This window comes from Mustela lutreola, chromosome 3, assembly GCF_030435805.1.
Source record: "Mustela lutreola isolate mMusLut2 chromosome 3, mMusLut2.pri, whole genome shotgun sequence".
Taxonomy (NCBI): domain Eukaryota; kingdom Metazoa; phylum Chordata; class Mammalia; order Carnivora; family Mustelidae; genus Mustela; species Mustela lutreola.
Window position 1 is genome coordinate 8,507,036 of NC_081292.1, and position 18,988 is coordinate 8,526,023.

The following is an 18,988-nucleotide window of genomic DNA, read 5'->3' on the forward strand; positions in this document are numbered from 1 at the left end:
TCTAGACATGGAGAATGCAGCAAAGGTCATAGGATGTCCTTGATCGTGTGTGGGATCACATGTACACATGCACATATTTACGTACATAAGATGATAATGTCTGTCTTATGAGGAGTCTCTTCCTCGCTCATTTGATGAAGTAAATATGCCAGTTAAAGAAGCCCACATGACAAGAAACTATGGGTGGTTTCTAGGAGTTGAGGGAAGCCAGAAAGAAGCGGAGGCCCTCTATCCTACAGCCACAGGATTGGAATTCTATCAACAAAGCCCCCTTAGCTTGGAAGTGGGTTGTTCCCTAGTTGAGCCTACAATGAAAAGGTAGCCCTTAGCAGCTCCTAGTTAGAGGGGTCATGAGACCCTGAAGTAGAAAACACAGCTAAGCTATGCCTAGGCTCCCGACCCACAGAAACTCTGGAGTGATAGATGCATGGTGTTTCAAGGAGGTAACATTTTAGTAATACAAGCATGACACTTGCAGGAATTGTCTTGAAGAGAGAATTGTCTTCTTCTGACCCACCTCTTCCTGCTGGTGACTTAGAATTTGAGTGGTGCTGTGGCCGGAGCTGCAGCAACCCTCCTGGGCTATGAGACCTTGAGATTGAAGCTGTGTGCTGAGGATGGAGCAGAGAAATCAGAACCCTGAGTTTCTGGGGAGACTGCTTCAGTGCCTTGCTGGCCCAGGCTGCCTGCGTCTGGCCTTCTTTTATGAGAGAGAGATAACTGCCCTCCTATTTAAGCCACTGTCACTTGGGACTTTCTGGCCCATGCAGCCAGACCTAAGTCTAACTGATGCAGAAATACAGTGGGTAATGACCCAGACTTGGAGCTGACCAACCAGGACTTGAAGCCTGGTCTGCTATTTCCATGCGGGGGAGTCTGAAATTTTCTTTACTCCTCTGGATTCTCCCATCTGCAAAATGCAGATAAGCATAGTCCCTACTTCATGGTTTATTTAAAAGGACACGAGTAAAGAGCTTAACACAGCACCTGGTTCCATGTAAGTATTCAAAAAATGTTAGCTATTACTATTCTCGGCCATATTATTCACTCAACGAGATGCATATAATGCTCGCTAAAGGCATCGTGCAGGTGGCAGAGAAGAGCAAAATCCCTGTTTCCTAATGGCCTGCGGGCATTAGTGAAATATTAAGATACAAGTGAATGTGAGCAGTCGAGTGCCACGCCGGGGAGATACAGGCTTCCCGGGACCAAGGAGGAGGCACCAACCCTCCTTGTAGAAAGGACTACTCAAAGCAGCCCCATGATAGATTAAATTCCTGCATTAAAAGATGTAGATTGCTGAATACATAAACAAACCAACAGTTTTCTAAGGATGTGCTGCCTACAAAGACTCACTTTATTTTATTTTTTTTTAAAGATCTTATTACTTATTTGACAGGGGGAGAGAGCCAGAGAGCATTAGTGGGGGTGGGGGAAGGCAGCCAGAGAGGGAGAAGCGGGCTCCCTGTTCAGCCCGGATTGAATCCAGGACCCTGGGATCATGACCTGAGCCCAAGGCAGATGCTGAGCCAACTTACCACCCAGGCGCCCCCAGAGACTCATTCTTGATATGAGACACATGTAACTTGATAATGAAAGGAAGGAAAAAGATATTCTGTGCAGATGGGAGCTGAAGGAGACCTGGATCGGCCGCACTAATATCAGACAAGAGAGACTTTAAGTCCAAACTGACGACATCTGGATTAATTCACCAGGGAGAAAGAACAGTTGTAAATGTTGATGCACCCAACACCAGAGTTCCTAAATATCTGACAGAATTGAAGAAGAAACAGCCACACAAAAGGAGTAGGAGATTTCAAAGAAGGCTCCATGGGAGGATTAACACTGGAGCTGAGATGTGAAATACCAGAAAAGTTTCTCTCAGCTAAAGAAATGAGATGGGGCTTATTTTCTTAAGGCTACCAGTTGATTTTCTTTTTTTTTGGTGTATTTTTTAATTTTTATTTTATGATTGGTTTTTAAATTAGCTTCAGAGGTGGAGTTTAGTGATTCATCATTGTATATGATACCCAGTGCTCATTCCATCCAGCGCCTTCCTTCATGCCCATCCCCCACCTAGCCCATCTCCTACCCACCCCTCCCCCAGCAACCCTCAGTGTGTTTCCTAGAGTTAAGAGTCTCCTATGGTTTGCCTCCCCCGCTTCTTTTTTTTTTTTTTTTTTTTTGCTTATTTTATTTTTCCTTCCTTTCCCCTCTGTTCAGCTGTTTTGCTTCCTAAATTCCACTTATGAGTGGAATTCACTTTTCTCTGACTGACTTATTTCACTTCACACAATACCCTCTTGTTCCAGCCACATCGTTGCAAATGGCAAGAGCTAATTGTTTTTGATGGCTGAGTAATATTCCATTGTATATATGGACCATATTTTCTTTATCCATTCATCTGTTGTTGAGCATCAGGGCTCTTTCCATAGTTTGGCAATTGTGGCCTTTGCTGCTATGAACACTGGGAGACAGGTGCCCCTTCTTTTCACTACATCTGTATCTTTGGGGCAAATACCCAGTAGTGCAATTGCTGGGTCATAGGGCAGCTCTGTTTTTAACTTTCTGAGGAACCTTCATACTGTTTTCCAGAGTGACTGCACCAGCTTGCATTCCCACCAACAGTGTAGGAGGGTTCCCCTTTCTCTGCATTCTCAAAAACATCTGTCGTTTCCTGACTGGTTAATTTTAGCCATTCCGACAAGTGTGAGATGATAGCTCATTGTGGTTTTGATTTGTATTTCCCTGATGCCCACTGCTGCTGAGCATTTTTTCATATGTTTTGTCGTAAGCCCTATGTCCAACAAGGGGCTTAGACTCCTATGCTCTGCTGACTGAGCCAGCCAGGCACCCCAGCATGTCACACCTATACCAAGCACTTTTCCCTAAACTCTACCTGTAAAAATTCATTAAATCATCCCAGTGCCCTTCAGAAGGAGGCATCTGATTTTCCCACCAGACCAATGAGGAAAACAGAAGCTTAGAGAGGCTGGGCCATGTGCTCATGGCCACACGATTAGGAGGTAGAAGAACTGGCATTAGGACCCCGTCGGAACCCACCCCACAACCACTGCCCTCCACACCTACACAGGCTGGCGTGGCAGGCAGAGTCGGGGGGGGGGGGGGGAGTGTGGAAGGAAAGGCACAGACACCTAAATATGGCAAGGTGGTATTCCAGGTGGCCCGAGCAAGGGGGACATAGGGACCTATTCTCTTCCTCTGTTCATTTCTGGCAAGTCCAAACAGACCATCATCTGCACATGTGTTACCAGCTCTTGTGAGTCAGAACTGCCAACCGAGGTGGGGAATAAACGGCCAGAGGAGCATCCGCCCGTGGAGTAAACAGCCCCACACGTGGCAGAGAGCACGTCCCACTGGGAGCCCAGGGGAGCCTGGGCTGGTCGCCGAGAGCGTGGGAAGCGCAGACTGTCAGGAAGCTCTCAGAAGAGACAGACAAGAAGCCAGGAGGTGCAGAGTCAGGATGAGGGAGTCAGGAAGCCAGGGAGCTCCCGGGGCTCATCGTGGGCGTCTCCTCAGGGCTCATGCCAGGGTCCTGGGGCTGCCATCACAACTTGCCTCAAACTCAGTATATTGAGGCAATTCATGTTCACTGTCCTAGGGCTCTGCAGGTCAGAAGTCTAAAATCAAGGTGTCGGCAGACTGTTTCTTCTAGAGTTTCCAGGGGAAAAATCTAATTTCTGCCCCTTCCACTTTCCAGGGGCCGCCCACATTCCTTGGCTCGTTGCCCGGTGTCTCGCTGCCTTATCTCCCTTTTCATCCCCATAACATCATCTCCTTCCACCCCTGCCCCCTTCTCTAAAGGAATCCTATGATTATATCCGCCCATTCTGAGGTCCTTAACCTAATCCCACCTACAAAGTTCCTTTTGCCATTGAAAAGCACACAGGGCCAGGTTCCTGGATGAGGAATACGGACATCTTTGCTGGGGTGTGAAGCTGAGGCTGGGGAAGGGTCACCCAGGGAGACACTGGCCATCCCTGTCACGCTCTCGTCCCGTGCCAAGGACCATTCTCCAGGACTGACCTCTCGTTCTCCAACATACTACAGAGCCTTCATTACAATATCCTTTTTATACACAAGAAGCAAGGAAACTGGGGCTCAGAGACATTAAAATATCTTGCCCCCGGGCACCCACGGAGTAGGTGGTCAAGTGCAGAAACCCAACCTTAGGAGACGTGACATTCCCTGCAATAATTGAATGAGTGGTAGCTGACTTTGTTTTTTGGTTTTTGGGGAGGAAAAACTCTGTTTTGTTTTCCATGAAATTCAAGGCTGGGTGGTAAAGAAAGGAATCGGATAAACTTGCTCAGGCCTGGAACTTTTCCCAGATCCTTGAGGGCAGAGAACCAAATTGAACAGACACACCCTCTAGTCCGAGAGTTCTTTTCAACAGCGGCTCTGGCGGCTCAGTTCCTGTTTGTAGCTCTGGCAGAGGACTGCCTTGTGGTCAGAGGAGAGGGAGCGACTAGCTCTCATGGAAGGCAGGATGCGACCTCACTCCTGTGCATCCCTGGGCTGAACCTGCCTGAGATACAGAGCAGAGAGAGGTCAAGCAACCTGCCTGAGGTCACACAGCAGGGAGGAGGCTGCTCAGGTACAGATTCTGCCAGACCGCACAGCACCCATGACCCGCCCCTCTGAAGCGACTCTGGGAATAGAAGTAGCTTTGGAATCAAGGCTCACGAGCCAAGGATACCTCCTCAGGGGCTGGAGGAACACACTCGCATTCTAACCTGGACCCAGAGAAGAAACATGTTTCTCCTTTTCTCTGGTTTTCAGAGACCTGAAGTTCCAAACAGGAACTTCATGCCCAGAATCAGGAACTCGGACGGACCCAGCAGACTCTGTCCCAGGAGAAATCAGCTTGGGAGCTAGACCAGAGTCTACATTACATGTTGTTTTTATTGTTTTGTTCCCAGCCCTCTGCGGGCAGCGCCAGCTTGCTCATCTGTAAAAGGAGAATTTCGGGGCTGGGAGGATTCCGGGGAAAGGCTGAACCTGTGCTCAAGGAGCTCAGGGCACCTGGAGGCCACTCTGGGCAGTGTGACTTCAGGCAAGTGGGTCCCTTCTCTGGCTCCAGATGCCTTGTCTGTTGGAGGAAAGGGATAGGAGGAGGGTCAGGAGTTTGCTACAGGTGACACCAGTGGTCTCAGAGTCCTCACCTAAAGAAAAATGTTTCTGTGAAGAGGTCAACCATGACCTTCCCCATCACCCTTTGTGCCTTGGTGTGAAGAAGTTCCTGGCATCTCCAGCAGAAGCAGCCTCTGATCCAGGAAGGTGGGCAGGGTCAGCCCCAGGGCAGATCACAGGGCAGGAAGCCCGTCCTGGAACAGGGGCTCCTCCTCTCCCCCTGGGTACAGACATGTTTCCCTGTAGCAGCCTTTCGCCTGGCCTGCCTGCAGACTCCCTCAACGCCCACGGCCCCCCGGGCCACACTGGCCTCCTTTCAGTTTCTCAAACCAGGCAACTCCCTCCTCACTTCTGGGTCCTTTCTTCCATGATGCAAAGGTCTAGAACCCAAGCCCCTGACCAGGCTCTTAGCTTGGTCAGTGACTCCCTACATGCCTTGAGCTAACTGCACTGGAGCCTCAGTTTCCTCTTCTGCTTCCAGGGGGCTGCTGCAACTAAGACCCCTCTATCCTCCAGTTGGAGGACCCCATCACCCAAGGGGAGGAGGCACAAGAGAGCATTGTCATCGCTGCTGAGTTGGCTGAGGGCCATCTGTCCCTTCTGCTTGGCATCTCCTAGGGCTCTGGGAAGGGGAGACTGACTGTTCTGCTCCTGTTAGAGGGGTGGGCGGGTTGTCAGAGATGTGAGCCAAAGTCACACTGCCCATGTTCAAAGACTCCCTTGAGGAGCTGGGGAAGCCCAGGGACCCTGTGGTGGGTTGAATGGTGTTGCCCACACCCAAGCGATCCATCCACCAGGAACCTGGGAATGGGACCTTGTTTGGAGGAAGGTCTTCCTATGTGTAATTAAGGATTTCTAGATGAGAGACATGGCACTGAATCTTATGTCGGTTGTTCTTAGAAGAAGAGGGGGGTTTGCAACACAGAGATATAGGAAGAGGCACATGAAGACCGGGGCATATGCTGGAGTGGTGTGTCTAAAAACCATACAGCACCTGGGAGGGGGTGCAGGCAGCCCAGGAGGTGAGTGGGAGGCGTGGCATGGATTCTCCGGAGGAGCCTCCAGGAAGGACCAACCCTGCCCATACTCTGCGTCATGCTCCAGCCTCCAGAACTAGGCGAGAACACGCTTGCTTTAAGCCACCGGGTTTGCGGCACGTGTTATGGTAGATAGCCCTGGGAAACTAAGGCAGACCCCTCATCTGAAGTCAGCCAAAACAGGCCATCAGATGCCTTGGAGGACAAAGGAAGCCAGATGTAAGAAATTTCCGCATGCCTCCCTTGTGGTGCCCTGGTAATTCCTGTATCCCCTGCTGCAACCCTGAGGCTAAAGAGGAGGGGTGTGTGTGTGTGTGTGTGTGTGTGTGTGTGTGAGACAGAGATGTGTGATATGTGGTGTGTGTGTGATGTGTGTGTATATATACTGTTTGTGGTATGGGTGGTGTGTATGTGTGTGTGCATGGTGTGAGTGTGGTAGGCACCTCTACAGTGTGTATGGGTGAGTACCGTGTGTGTATGTGTGTGTGACCTGTGTGGTATGTATATGCATGGTGTGGGGTGTGTGTGTGTGAGATGTGTGTGTGGTGTGTACAGATGCTCTAGGTGTGGGTATGTGCATAGAACTGAGAAGAAAGGCCTCTGAAGGTGAGCCCAGCTTTTGCTCCCTCTGTGTTTCTCCTACCTCTCCCTGCCCCCATATACCCAGCATCTGGGAGTCAAAGCAGTCTCCGTAAACCCAGGGCCAGGCCATTGTCACCAATCAGTAGTTGTCACAAGGGGCAAAATAGAGGCTGGGGCCGGTGGAGGAAATGATGAGTCCTCACAGCCCCATCATAGGCACTGAGCCCCGCTGCCCTGTGTCTCCATGGGCACCACACCACCTCGCTCACAGCCCTTTGAGGAAGATGCCATCATGGTTCCCGGAGGTCTGGCCTGTCCCTGCTCAGGGTCTCTCCCAAGGACATCTGTGTCCTTCCAGCGGATCTGGCAGCAGGTGGGAGGAGCAGGTGCTTGGTGTCCTGGCCACTCCTTACCCCCAGGTCCCCCCCTGCCCAGGGCTGGGCCAGGGGGTCAGGGAGGGGCCTGATGACTGCCCCGACTTGCCCCAGGGCCTTGCCCTGTAGAAGGAGAGGACTGGTGGTTATGTTGTTAAAAATATTGCAGGGAATCACACTTCCCTTTCGTGGTTACAGCTGAGAGGCCTGACCTGAGCTTCTGAGTCTCAGGGCTTATGCCCAGGAGATAAGGGCTGTGACCGGCCCCGACCCCCTCCAGCTTAGGGTTCAGTCCCACAGTCCCACCCACACTGGGGGCTTGCAGATGCCCCAAATCAAAGCTCTGTTCTTCCCCGCCAGCCCTGGGGCCCCAGCAGGCTGGCCTTCTGGCCCTCTTCATTCTCAGCACCCCCACACTCCCCTGGCCACTTCTCTCCTGCCACACCGGCCCTCTTTCCAAACCTTCCAGCCAAGCTCCTTTCCTCCTCCAACCTCTCACCTGTGACCCCCCCCTGAAATGCCCTGCTTTCACTGCCGTGCGGCCTTTGCTTCATGCACCGTGTCTCTGTATTCATTCCGCACTCATTTGTGAGTTCACGTCGATATTGTGTTTAGCCCTCACAAGACCACAAGCTCACCCAGGGCACCGATCCTTCTTTCCTGTCCACAAATCTAGACTGAGTGAGTAGTTTCTGATAGGTAGCAGAGACTCATGTCAGTCAGGAAAAATTAGGTTATACTGCAGGGACAAATATCCCCAGAGCACCAGGACTTAAAGCAACAACACTCAGTGGTTCAGGCTGGTAAGAGCGCTGACCTTAACTTTCTGCTTTCCATAGCAGAAAGAGGGGAATGTGTGGAATCAGACACTGGAGTTTCAAATGTTCACCCAGAAATGACATCCCTCACTTCCTATCACTGACCCACGCTGCTCATACAGTCCTAAAGAATGAGGAGGAAATGGAAGCAGAATATTTCAGAACAGCCCCAAGGAAAATGGCAGAAATGGCCCAAGTTGTCCAGACATTCTGCATCCATGACCCTCCCACCGGGATTTTGCAACGTTGCCATCAGGACATGGAGCCCGTGTCTCCCTCCTGGCCTCTGGGAACACCTATGACACGCTATGGGGAACAGAATGTGGCAGAAGTCATACTGTAGAGGCTCAGATGCCTCCACCCCTTACACGTGTTCTCTCAGAACTTTCGCCACCCTGCTGGGAAAAGACACATGGCCCAGTCACAGCAGCAAGCCAAAGCCTGGATATATGAGGGGGTCCTTGGAATACCAGCCAGCCTCCAGAAAATCTGCCAGAGATCCCAGCCAAGTTCAGCTGACGCCTGACCTGATGATCACCACTACCTCCTGACCCATCAGCTTACAAGCAGTAATAAATGCTTTATTGTTTCAAGCCACTGATTTGTGGGTGCTTTGTTACACAGCAGCAGCAAACTGTTAGAAACCCTAATGACAATATGGCGTTTGGTAAATATTTGTTGAATGAAAGAGGGAGAGCAAAGCAGCCTCTTTCCCTCCCTTGCTTGCTCTGCCAAGTCCAGACTGGGCTTCTAGGAACTGGGAATCCTGACCTAAAATGGCAAGTCTTTTGTGAGTTGGTGGTGAGATTTACTGGAAGGTCTGGATTACATTCTAACTCTGCCATTCCCTTGAGTGGGTCATTGGCTGAGTTCTTCTTCCTTGTGTCTTAGTTTCCCTAGAAGGAAAGTGAGGGGCTTGACTTGTTTTCCAACGGCTCCACCAACCCTGCGGGCTTGAACTCCTGGAAGACAGAGACCACTGAGGGAAAACGAGATTCAGCTGCTTCCCAGTGGTGTCTCAGGGCAACTGGATTGAACTGGAAACCATGGCACCAATCAAGGGAGATGGGTCTGTGTTGCCCTTGAGTATGGGGAAGACAGGGGAGAGACAGGGAAGATTTCTAATTCCTTGAGGGTTTCCTCTGCCCCTCAAAAGCTCACAGCCCAAATCAGAACCCACTGCCACTTAAGCAAGCCCCTCTACTGAACCCACAGGGTACAGAGATGGTCTTCCCAGCCTCCCAGACTTCCATGAACCCTTGGTGTATGCAAGAGGCAGAGAGGACTGTACCTGGAATTAGGATTATATTTCAGTTCTTCTGTGGAGCCCATCCACTGGGCTTTTTATTCCATATATTGTAGTTTTTGGTTCTAAACATTCCATTGGCTTCTTTTCTATCTCCTTCCCCTCCTTTTTTTTTTTTTTTTTTATTTTTCTGAGATTTTATGTTCTTTGATGAGGCTTTCTATTTTTTTTCTTTTTTTCATTTGTTTCAAGTGTGTTCATAGTTACTCGCTGAAGTATGCTTAAGATTTCAGCCTTAAGATTTTTCAGATAATTCTAAAACCTCTGTGTTCATGGTATTGGAATCGATGGATAACCTTCTCTTGTTCAGTTTGAGAGCTTCTTGGTTCATCCTGATTCTTGACATGAGGGACTTCCAGTTAAACACTGGACACTTTGTGTATTATGTTATGGAGCCTCTGGATCTCATGTATACCATCCATTTTGCTTGGCTTTTTCAGATACCACTGCAGTGAAGAATGGTGGGGGTCCTGCCTGATGGAGGGCCAAGTTTAGTTTCACTCTTTGGTCTCTAGTCAGGGACAACTAGGAGTTCCTTATTAATTATTTCTGAGTTAGTCCTGCTAAGACCCTACAGGAGAGGGCAGGTGGATGCAGTTCCTGCCCCAGCTATGGAATTGAAACTGAGGAACAGGGTGGTTCATTACTTGCTCAGTCACATACAGCCTCAATGCATCCATGTGACTCCAAAGCATGAACTCTGTCCCACTCTTCTCCATGGTCTCTCCATAGAGTCTGCGATCATGCCTTACTCATCTCTGTGTCCCAAGGAATTGGGACAGGGCCGGGCTCAGTATTTATGACTCACTGAACCACCTTCACTGGAAATACTGAAGGAAGTTGATACTCAGGGAGCAAGGAGAAGCCCTAATGCAGGGCCAACCCACAGAGTCAGTGTGTGCTCTGTCGAGCACTGAACAGCCCTGAACAGCTCACTCCAGCTCTCCTAGCCTCAGTTTTCCTCTCTGAACATTGGGATTAAGGAGCCTTCAAGTTTCAATAACGTTATTTGTGTAAGAGCATAGCAGTTCCTGAGGTTGCAGTTGGCCATCAGTGTCTCTTCCTGTCTCATGGTGTGAAGTCCCATGGTGTCTAGAGGGAAAACTGTGGGCTCAATGGACAATCACCCACCAAGGAGATGGGGCTCTGAGAGCCTGGGAGGAGATTCAGGGTTAGATCAGAGAAAGCTGTGGGTGGAGATCATGGGGCAGAGGAGGAGAACATCAAAGCAAGAGTGGAGAAAGATCCTCTCTGGGGGCAGGCTCTGGATTCTGACCTCACTCTGAAAAGAGCACAGGACAGGACCTGGGTGGCTCAGTCAGTAGGCGTTTGCCTTTGGCTCGGGTCATGATCTCAGGGTCCTAGAATCCAGCCCCATATTGGATTCCCCATTCACCAGAGGCCTGCTTCTCCCTCTGCCTGCCGCTCCCCCTGCTTCTGCACGTGCTCTCTCTGTCTATCAAATGAACAGATTAAAAGAAGAAGAGGAAGAGGAGGAGTCGGAGCTTAGGACAAGGCAACCTGGGAGGTGGACCCTGTAGGAAGGAGAGACTTTTATGCAGAGAAAGAAGAGACAGGCAGGTTTGCCAGTCCCTGACTCCCGTGCCCTTGGGGTTGTTATACCAGAGTGAGGTGAGTGCTGGGGGGCGTGGTGTCACCACAGTGGGGAGCCTCAGGCCCATTTCCTGCAGGGACCTGCATGCCTCCTTGGAGTTTCTGGGAAGATTTTCAAGAGCCTAGAGCAGTTTTTGAAGGAGATCTGGGCTCAGATCAGGAGAAATAACAGTAGTTAGCTGCTTCTATGGAAGCCAAGGAATGAGGAAGATCATACACACAATGGCACGTGCCTATTTAACAGCATTTAAGAAAGCTTGATTTTCAGTAGCGTCCCAGAATCGTTGACAGTCCTGCGGCCTCCAGGGATCACTGTCTCTGCTGCTCCTCTTCTGACTCTCACAGATTCCTGGGCCCCACCTCAAGGGCCTTCTCTTACTTCCTCTGAGCAGGTCAGCTCCTTTCAGCTGAAGACCTTCGGTTATCCTCCTCCTGCCTGAAATGCTGCCCCTGACTTTCCAGGGATGAGTCCTTGTCCACCTAAGATTTCAGCCACCATGCAGGCCCAGCAGGCTTCATCCACATCCTCACCACTGCCCTCTGCAGACTCCTGCTTGGCCTTCGGGTCACTGTGAATTCTGTGACTGCTTTTCTTTTCTTGTTGTTCTTACTAGATGTGGTCTGGCTCCAAGTTCCTTGAAATCAGAGACCTTGCATATTTCGGCTCACCAGTGTATCCCCACCAACCAGCATGGTGCCAGGCCCCTCGCAGATGCCCATAGACATTTCTTTTTATTTTTTTTTTAGATTTATTTATTTATTTATTTGAGGGGGGAGGAGATGAGGAAGAGTGAATCTTAAGCAGACTCTCTGCAGAGCATGGAGCCTGGCGTGGGGCTCGATCCCATGACCCTAAGATCATGACCTGAGCTGAAATAGCCAGACGCTCAATGGACTGAGCTATGCAGTTATCCCTACCCATAGATTTTTGTTGAACAAATGAAGGAATTGTGTGTGGAAGATCTGCTTTTTTCCTAGAAGGGAGGGAACTGAAAAGAACTTGCTAGAAGGGGAAATAAAGTAGGCTAAATAGATAAATACATTCAAAGTCAGGAATCTAATCCAATTCATAAACTCTCTTTTTCCTCCTAACTTTGTACCTTTTGACCACCTCCACCCATTTTATCCACCACCCCAACCCCCACCTTACCTCTGGCAACCACCAATCTGTTCTCTGTATCTGTGAGTTTTGGGTTCTCTTTTCAGATTGCACATCTACGTGAGATCACAAAGTATTTGAGTTTCTCTGTCTTATTTCACTTAGAGTAATGCCCTCAAGTTCCACCCGTGTCGTCATAAGGCCGTGTTTCTTTCTTGTGATGGCTGAATGATATCCCGCCGTGTACACAGACCACATTCTCTTCCTCCGTTCATTCACCAAAGGAAGTTTAGGTGGTGTCCAAATCTTGGCTACAGTAAATAACCTGCAACAAACATGAGAGTGTAGATATCTTTTCAATTTTGTTTTTTGTTTCCTTACAATAAATATCCAGAAGTGAAATTGCTGGACCAGACAATGGTTGTATTTTACATTTCTGAGGAACCTCCATCCTGCTTTTCATCATGGCTGCACCAATTTACATTCCTAACCCTGCTTTGCAGGGGTCCCTTTTCTCCACATCCTCGCCAACACGTGTTATTTCCTGTCTTTTTGATAATTCTAACATCCCCATCCTAAAGTCCCCATTCTGACAGGTGTAAAGCAATATCTCATTGTGGTTTTGATTTGCATTTCCCTGATTATGACTGATGTGGAGCATCTATCCAGGTACCTGTCAGCCATCCGTATGTCTGCAGAAATCTCTATTCAGATTCTCTGCCCATTTTTTAAGGGGATTGTTTGGATTTTTTGCTATTGAGTTGTACATGAATCATTTCTTAAAATTAATTAAAGGCCTATTGTATTTCTGCTATATGACGGGGAAGAATGATTAGTTCAGTGGCCAAGGCTTCTCTCTAGCTGGGACATTCCCAAAGATGGCTACATATTTTGACTATCTGCCCTGACACCTATCCTGTGTATGTAATTAAGGAAGCCAGAGTCCTTGATCTCTAGTCAAGAGGAAAGAAATCGATACATGAATAACCATTTATCAGGAGAGTAGTGATAAGGTATATGAGAGAGGTTCAAAGGGCTCCCAAGACCTGGGAAAGGAGGGTGAATTTGGAGTGTGGGCTTTTGGAAGGTTACTGGGGAGACGGTTAATCCCAGCTGGACTTTAGCAGGACATGGAGCTGAATGGGGGTGTAAGAGGGGAATCCTTAGAAGTTGGCCTATAGAGTTCAAAATGATATAAGTCTAGGTACAGATCAATCTGTGACATGGAATATAAATTGAGAACTGATTTTCCTCTTGATTTGTCATGTTTTTTTGGCTCTGTGCCAGAGGAAGCCATAGAAGACCCTAGAGCAGGGGAATGGGTGTGTTCCAAGCTGCCTTTAAGAGAAATCTTTGGGGGGTTGAGCTGGAGCATGAGGTGCCAAAGCCAGAAAGACTGCCAGAGAAGGGAAATAGGGCCAATTCAGGAGACAAGGCACAAAGAGTTTGGATAGGATGTGACATCTGGTTGGATGAGGGGTAAAAATGCAGGGAGAGGGGTCACAGCAGCTGATCATGAAAATAACACAGGACAAAGCCAGTCCTACAGGCAGTTTTGTGCAGGAGTGAGACTGAGGAGGCCCATTTGGGGCATGCTGGGTTTGCAGCAGCACCTGCAGAACGTTCCAGAAGGAGATGTCCAAACCTGAGCCAACACCTGTACCCAAAGCTCAAGAAAGCATAGTCAGCTACTTCCAAAGGAGGTTTTATGGTTGCTACTTGCCTCTGGCTTCTTGGCCATGACAAACAAAGCTCTGTGTCTTGCCAGTAGCTGGAAGATGGGTAACCTCCAGCTCAAGCCAAGCAGGGTCTCCATCTCCAGCCCGTCTCTAGGGGGTCCTTTTGCTTCCTGGTCTTGCTCACACTCATTACCAGCTGGAACACTGAGGTCTTGCATGACCCCAGTTTCTGATTCCCTATCTGAAGGGTTTCTCCATTCTTTCTGCCCTTCAGTTCTGTCCTTTGCCCTTGACTTCTCATATATTGGGCCACCTGGGCTTTGTGTCCACTGAGCCCTGGATGAGCTTCAGGACAGACTTTCTGTGAGTGGGCATAGCACCCACATTTTGCAGATGAAGAAAACTGAAGATTCCATAATTGAACTGCCTTACTAAGGCTCCCAATCTTTGTCCTGAAGAAACTCATCTAGTAGACAGAAACAAATCCATAAACACCGACAACATTGTCACATTCTAAGTAAACATGAACTCTGTGATTTTGAAGATGGGCAATGTAAAAACACAAAACATTTTCCGTCAATGTGCCAGATGTGAAATAATTCAAATTCCTCACCCCCATTCAAACACATATCAATCTCAGAATTTCCCAGTTGGCAGATGGAGTGAGCTTCAAATTGTGTTTATGCTCTTGGTATATACCTGTGCTACTTTAGCTGGAGAAAAGAAATGTTCTTCACAACCCTTGGTGGAATTGGTCTTACATTAATTACACACGTTCACAATCATGGGCAATCTTCAGCAGCACATTCCTCTAATGATCTTGACAGTAGGTACTGCAGAAGTATCTGTGTTACACAGGCCACTGATGGTCCCAAGGGAGAACAGGGTTACATCTGCCGGGGAGAGGAGGGAAGGTCAGGGAATGACAATACTAGTAAATGCTTACTAAGTGTCCAGAGCTTTCCATGCATTGTCTTTTAAATCCCCTTGCAGCTCTATGAGTTGAATGTTACTCTTATTTTATAAATGGGGAAATTCCATTTTGGCTAGCAGAGATGATTAACTTGCTGTTGTAATTTAAAAATATGTCCATAAATTCTTTTATCTCTGTTCCTTCAAAGGTGGGGCATCATTTTCCAATGTTTGAGTGTGGGCTGTGCTTAGTGAATCTAATGAATAGAATCTGGCAGAAGTGATGGTGTTAGATTTCCAAGAGTAGATCCTAAAAGGCACCATGACCTCCTCGTTGTTTACTCTGTTGGGTCACTCTTTCTGGGGAGGGCCAACTGGCATGTCATGAGGACAGTAAGCACATGACAAGGACCTGAGGGCTCCCACCTCCCACTTGCAATCATGGGAGCAAGCCATTTTGGAAGCCCTGGTTAAAACCTCCTCCTGATTACAGCTCCAGCCAATGTCTTGGCCACACCTCATCAGGGACTTTGAGCCAGAATCACCCAGATAAGCTGCCCTCCCCACCACCCACCCCTGCCCCATCAAATTCTTGATTCATAGGAATCCTGAAATAACAAACATCAGTTGTTTTTCAGTGGATAAGTTTTTGAATAATTTGTTACATGGTGATAGATGACTAATTCTCTTTCTTTAGCCCACACAGCTGGGAAGGGATGGAGCTGGGGTTTAAGGTCAAGTTGATAGCACTTCAAGTCCATGTTCTTAACCTCTGTGACAGATACAAGTTGTCCTCCTGTATCCACTCTTCTCTCCTTTTGGAGTGATAGACTTTTTAATCTGCTACAAGAACACTCATCTAAAATGTGCATTTCCTGGAGTCTTTTGCTGTTAGGTCATGTGACTAAATGCTGGTTAATAAGATATGTGAGGAGGGGTGCCTGGTGGTCATGATCCCAGGGATTTGGAATTGAACCTCACTTTGGGTTCCCCACTCTGTGGGAAGCCTGCTTCTCCCTTTCCCACTCCCCCTGCTTGTGTTCCCTCTCTGCTGTGTCTCCTTCTTTAAAAATAAACAGGATATGAGAGGAAATATTATGTGTAACTTCTTTCCCCACAATGAGATGGAATGAGAATGTGATGGGTGGAACCGAAGCAGCCTTCTTGGAACATGAGATGTAAGTTTTTATGGAGAATGGCAGGGCAATGAGGTAGAAGAAGCCCAAGATCTGATTACTGTAGTGTTGCTGTACAAGCCCTGGACCACCTAACCTGGTGATATTTATATAGGAATGATCATTAAATTTAAATTTTTGTTTTAAGTCATTATTATTTAAGGGCTATCACTTAAAACAGCCAGACTGACACACTTTGCAATCACTAGTTCTGCTGTCTTGCAGCTTCTTAGGCTCAGTTAGATTGTTTCCCAATCAATAACTGGTACTGTGCAGGAATTCACAAAATGTCTTGGTAGTAACAGGCCTTCTTAGTCAAAGGTCATGGGCTGCTGTCTTGGTTGGGGAGCTGTTATGACAGACATCAGCTGATTACTGAGGAGGTCATTGGTCACCCACACTCACTGAAGTGAGCAAAGATAATAACAACCCTGACCAAAGCAGGGGTCAGGCTGTTTGTGACTGACCACTGACATGGGATAGACCTGCCCCATGACCTCGGGATTTTGGTCCAATATAAGACCAAGACCTTGGAAGGCAAAGGCACAGCCTGATGTGAGCTGGAGTCCACCTGCAGTCCAGCCCCAACCTGGTGCCATCTACATGGCTGCCTGCATCCTCACCCCATCTGAAGCAACGATGTAAACCTCAAGTCCCGAGGTGGCCCCCTGACTGGGTATTCTCACTGCCTGCAGAATTGTCCCCCAAAAAACCCTTGCCTCCATGTTATGAAGCATTTTACATCTAGGTTGGATAGCACAAGAATTCTTCCCAGAGGTACAGAGGACTTTAGAACTCCAAGAGAGACTCTAAATGCTCAGAGAGTTTAAAGGAGTCAGCCCAGGCCACAGAGTGGTTAGAGGCAGAGCTAAGAAGAGTTTAGATTCCTCTCCTCTTCGTTGATTACGCTTGTCCCACCATCTCCTGGCTTATAGCAAGGCAGCCATTCAAAGGTTGGGTTGGACCATGCTCCTATGACCATGATCATTGGCTTGGTAACTTCATAGTGCATCTAGGCATCATTGAATTTGAACAAAGCCTCAAGGGAAGTGTTGGACCTCTGAGGCTGTGTGTAGACTTGTGCCTTTTCTGATACACTTTCTTTACATCTTACCTTCTGAAGAGTATTGCACGTTCTCAGTCACCCAGCAAAAAAAAGAGGGCAAGGCTCAGGGTACATGCACATGCTGTGCCAAGTGAAAATACAAACAGAGAAAAGGATCTGCAGGCACTGATCACTGCCAGTGGACCAAGCACTTCATGGAGGTTATTTTACTGATTTTATTGTGTTTACTCTCTTGGAGACTTATGTAGTTTCCCTCCTATCCTCCTTCCACACGAGGAAATGAGACTAAGAAAAGTGATACAGGAGTCCCTCCAGCCATGAGAACAAGATTGCAATACAAAGCCTATTAGCTTTATGCTCTTTCTACTCCAAAGGACTGCCTGACCTCTTTGTTGCCTAAACTTTCATTCCTATAGATTTCAACCACTAATTTTAACTTTTCTTTGGCTACTGAAATACCTGGTATTTATAAGAGTGAGATTTACTTGCTATGATCCCACTTAGTGGTGACCAAGTCAAGCAGTGTTCATTGGACCATCAGGAGAGACAAAGCTCCTGGAGATTATTTTCTTTTGGTCTGTTTTTCTACATATGGTCTCTATATGAGAGACAGAAAAAGAAAAAGAAGAGGTGGGGAAGATTCTCATGAGAATGTATGTGTTTGTGAGTAAGGAGTCTTTCCAGAAAAAATAAATCAACAATTATAGAGGAAGTGATTTCTTCATTGGTTGAAAACAGGCTGCCCACTTACTTAGCCGACTATTCCCAGTTACTTCTCCCAAATGAGTCCCCAACCCCATCTGCCTGTGCTCCTCTTCTAACTCCAGACATTCCCAACTATAACTGTTTGGCCGTCACTGGGGTTTTTGTGTCCCTCAAAGCTGAATTTGTCAGGGGAGGAGCCAGACTGCTGTGAGATGTCCCTCTTTGGGTCAGGAACAATGGCTACTCTTCTTTGTATGCTCAAAGCCATGCCCCTTGCCTGATAGATGGTATATTCTCCATAGCTAAGTGTCAAGAGCCCCAGATAGATAACACTGAATGCCTTTCTTGTGCCTGCCTTGGTGAGCCCCATCTGTCTTTTGAGGAACTAGACCAGCTCTCCAGGACACCAGGAGTTAGACCTGAGGCCAGGAGATAGAAGTTTCATAGTCGTGATTACCAGAGGTCATGATTAAAAGTGTCATTTTCAGGGGTGCCTGGATGGTTCAATGGGTTAAAGCCTCTGCCTTCAGCTCAGGTCATGATCTCAAGGTCCCGGCATTGGACCCCGCATCTGGTTCTCTGCTCAGCAGGGATCCAGCTTCCCCCTCTCTCTCTGCCCACCTCTCTGCCTACTTGTGATCTCTCTCTCAAATAAATAAATAAAATCTTTAAACAAATTTTTTAAAAAGTGTCATTTTCAAAAAAGAAAACTTTTTTTTCATGGAATCAGATTGCAACACAAGGTAAGAAAGAATATTTTAGTTGCTGGTGCTCTCCAAAGATGAAAAGAAAGATAGTGAGTTCCCTGTCACCAGAGACTTTCAAAAAGAAACTGGTGAGAACTATTTCTACAAAGATTATTTGGATATTCCTTCAACAAATATTTGCTGCCACCAAACACTGGATAAATAGGAATGCAAGGTTTGGGTTAGTTTTGGGAGGATTCTAGAAGTACTGCATCTTTGTTATCTCTGGAACATCAAGTTTCAGAGTCTCTCTTGCTTCATCTATAAAAGGAAGAAGCATGGGAGCCTTAGAAAGGTCAGGACCTTGCCATCCCACTGTGGCAATCTTTTCTGAAAAGCATTAGTGTAAAGATATTTATACCCAATGCCCTTTGCACCAGAATTTATATTACTTGAAAAACAACAACTAGAATCCTCCTCAGTACATCAGTGAGAGAATTGTTAAATAAATTACAGTATGTCCATACTACAGTTTAAGAGCCTTGTATTGGAAAGATTATGTTAGAGATTTGTTTACCCTGGCCTGGGAATTTGACCTTGATATATAGTGATAAGCAATTCCTAAGTGTGGCATAAGCATGACACTGATTGTATGCATGCACAAAGGCAGGTAAATCTATCTTTGCTATGAGCATAAAGAAACTTGTGGGAAGGTGCGATTTTGAATACCAGTGATGTCAAGAGGTGAGACAGGAAGGGGAGGAGGCATTATCCATTGTAA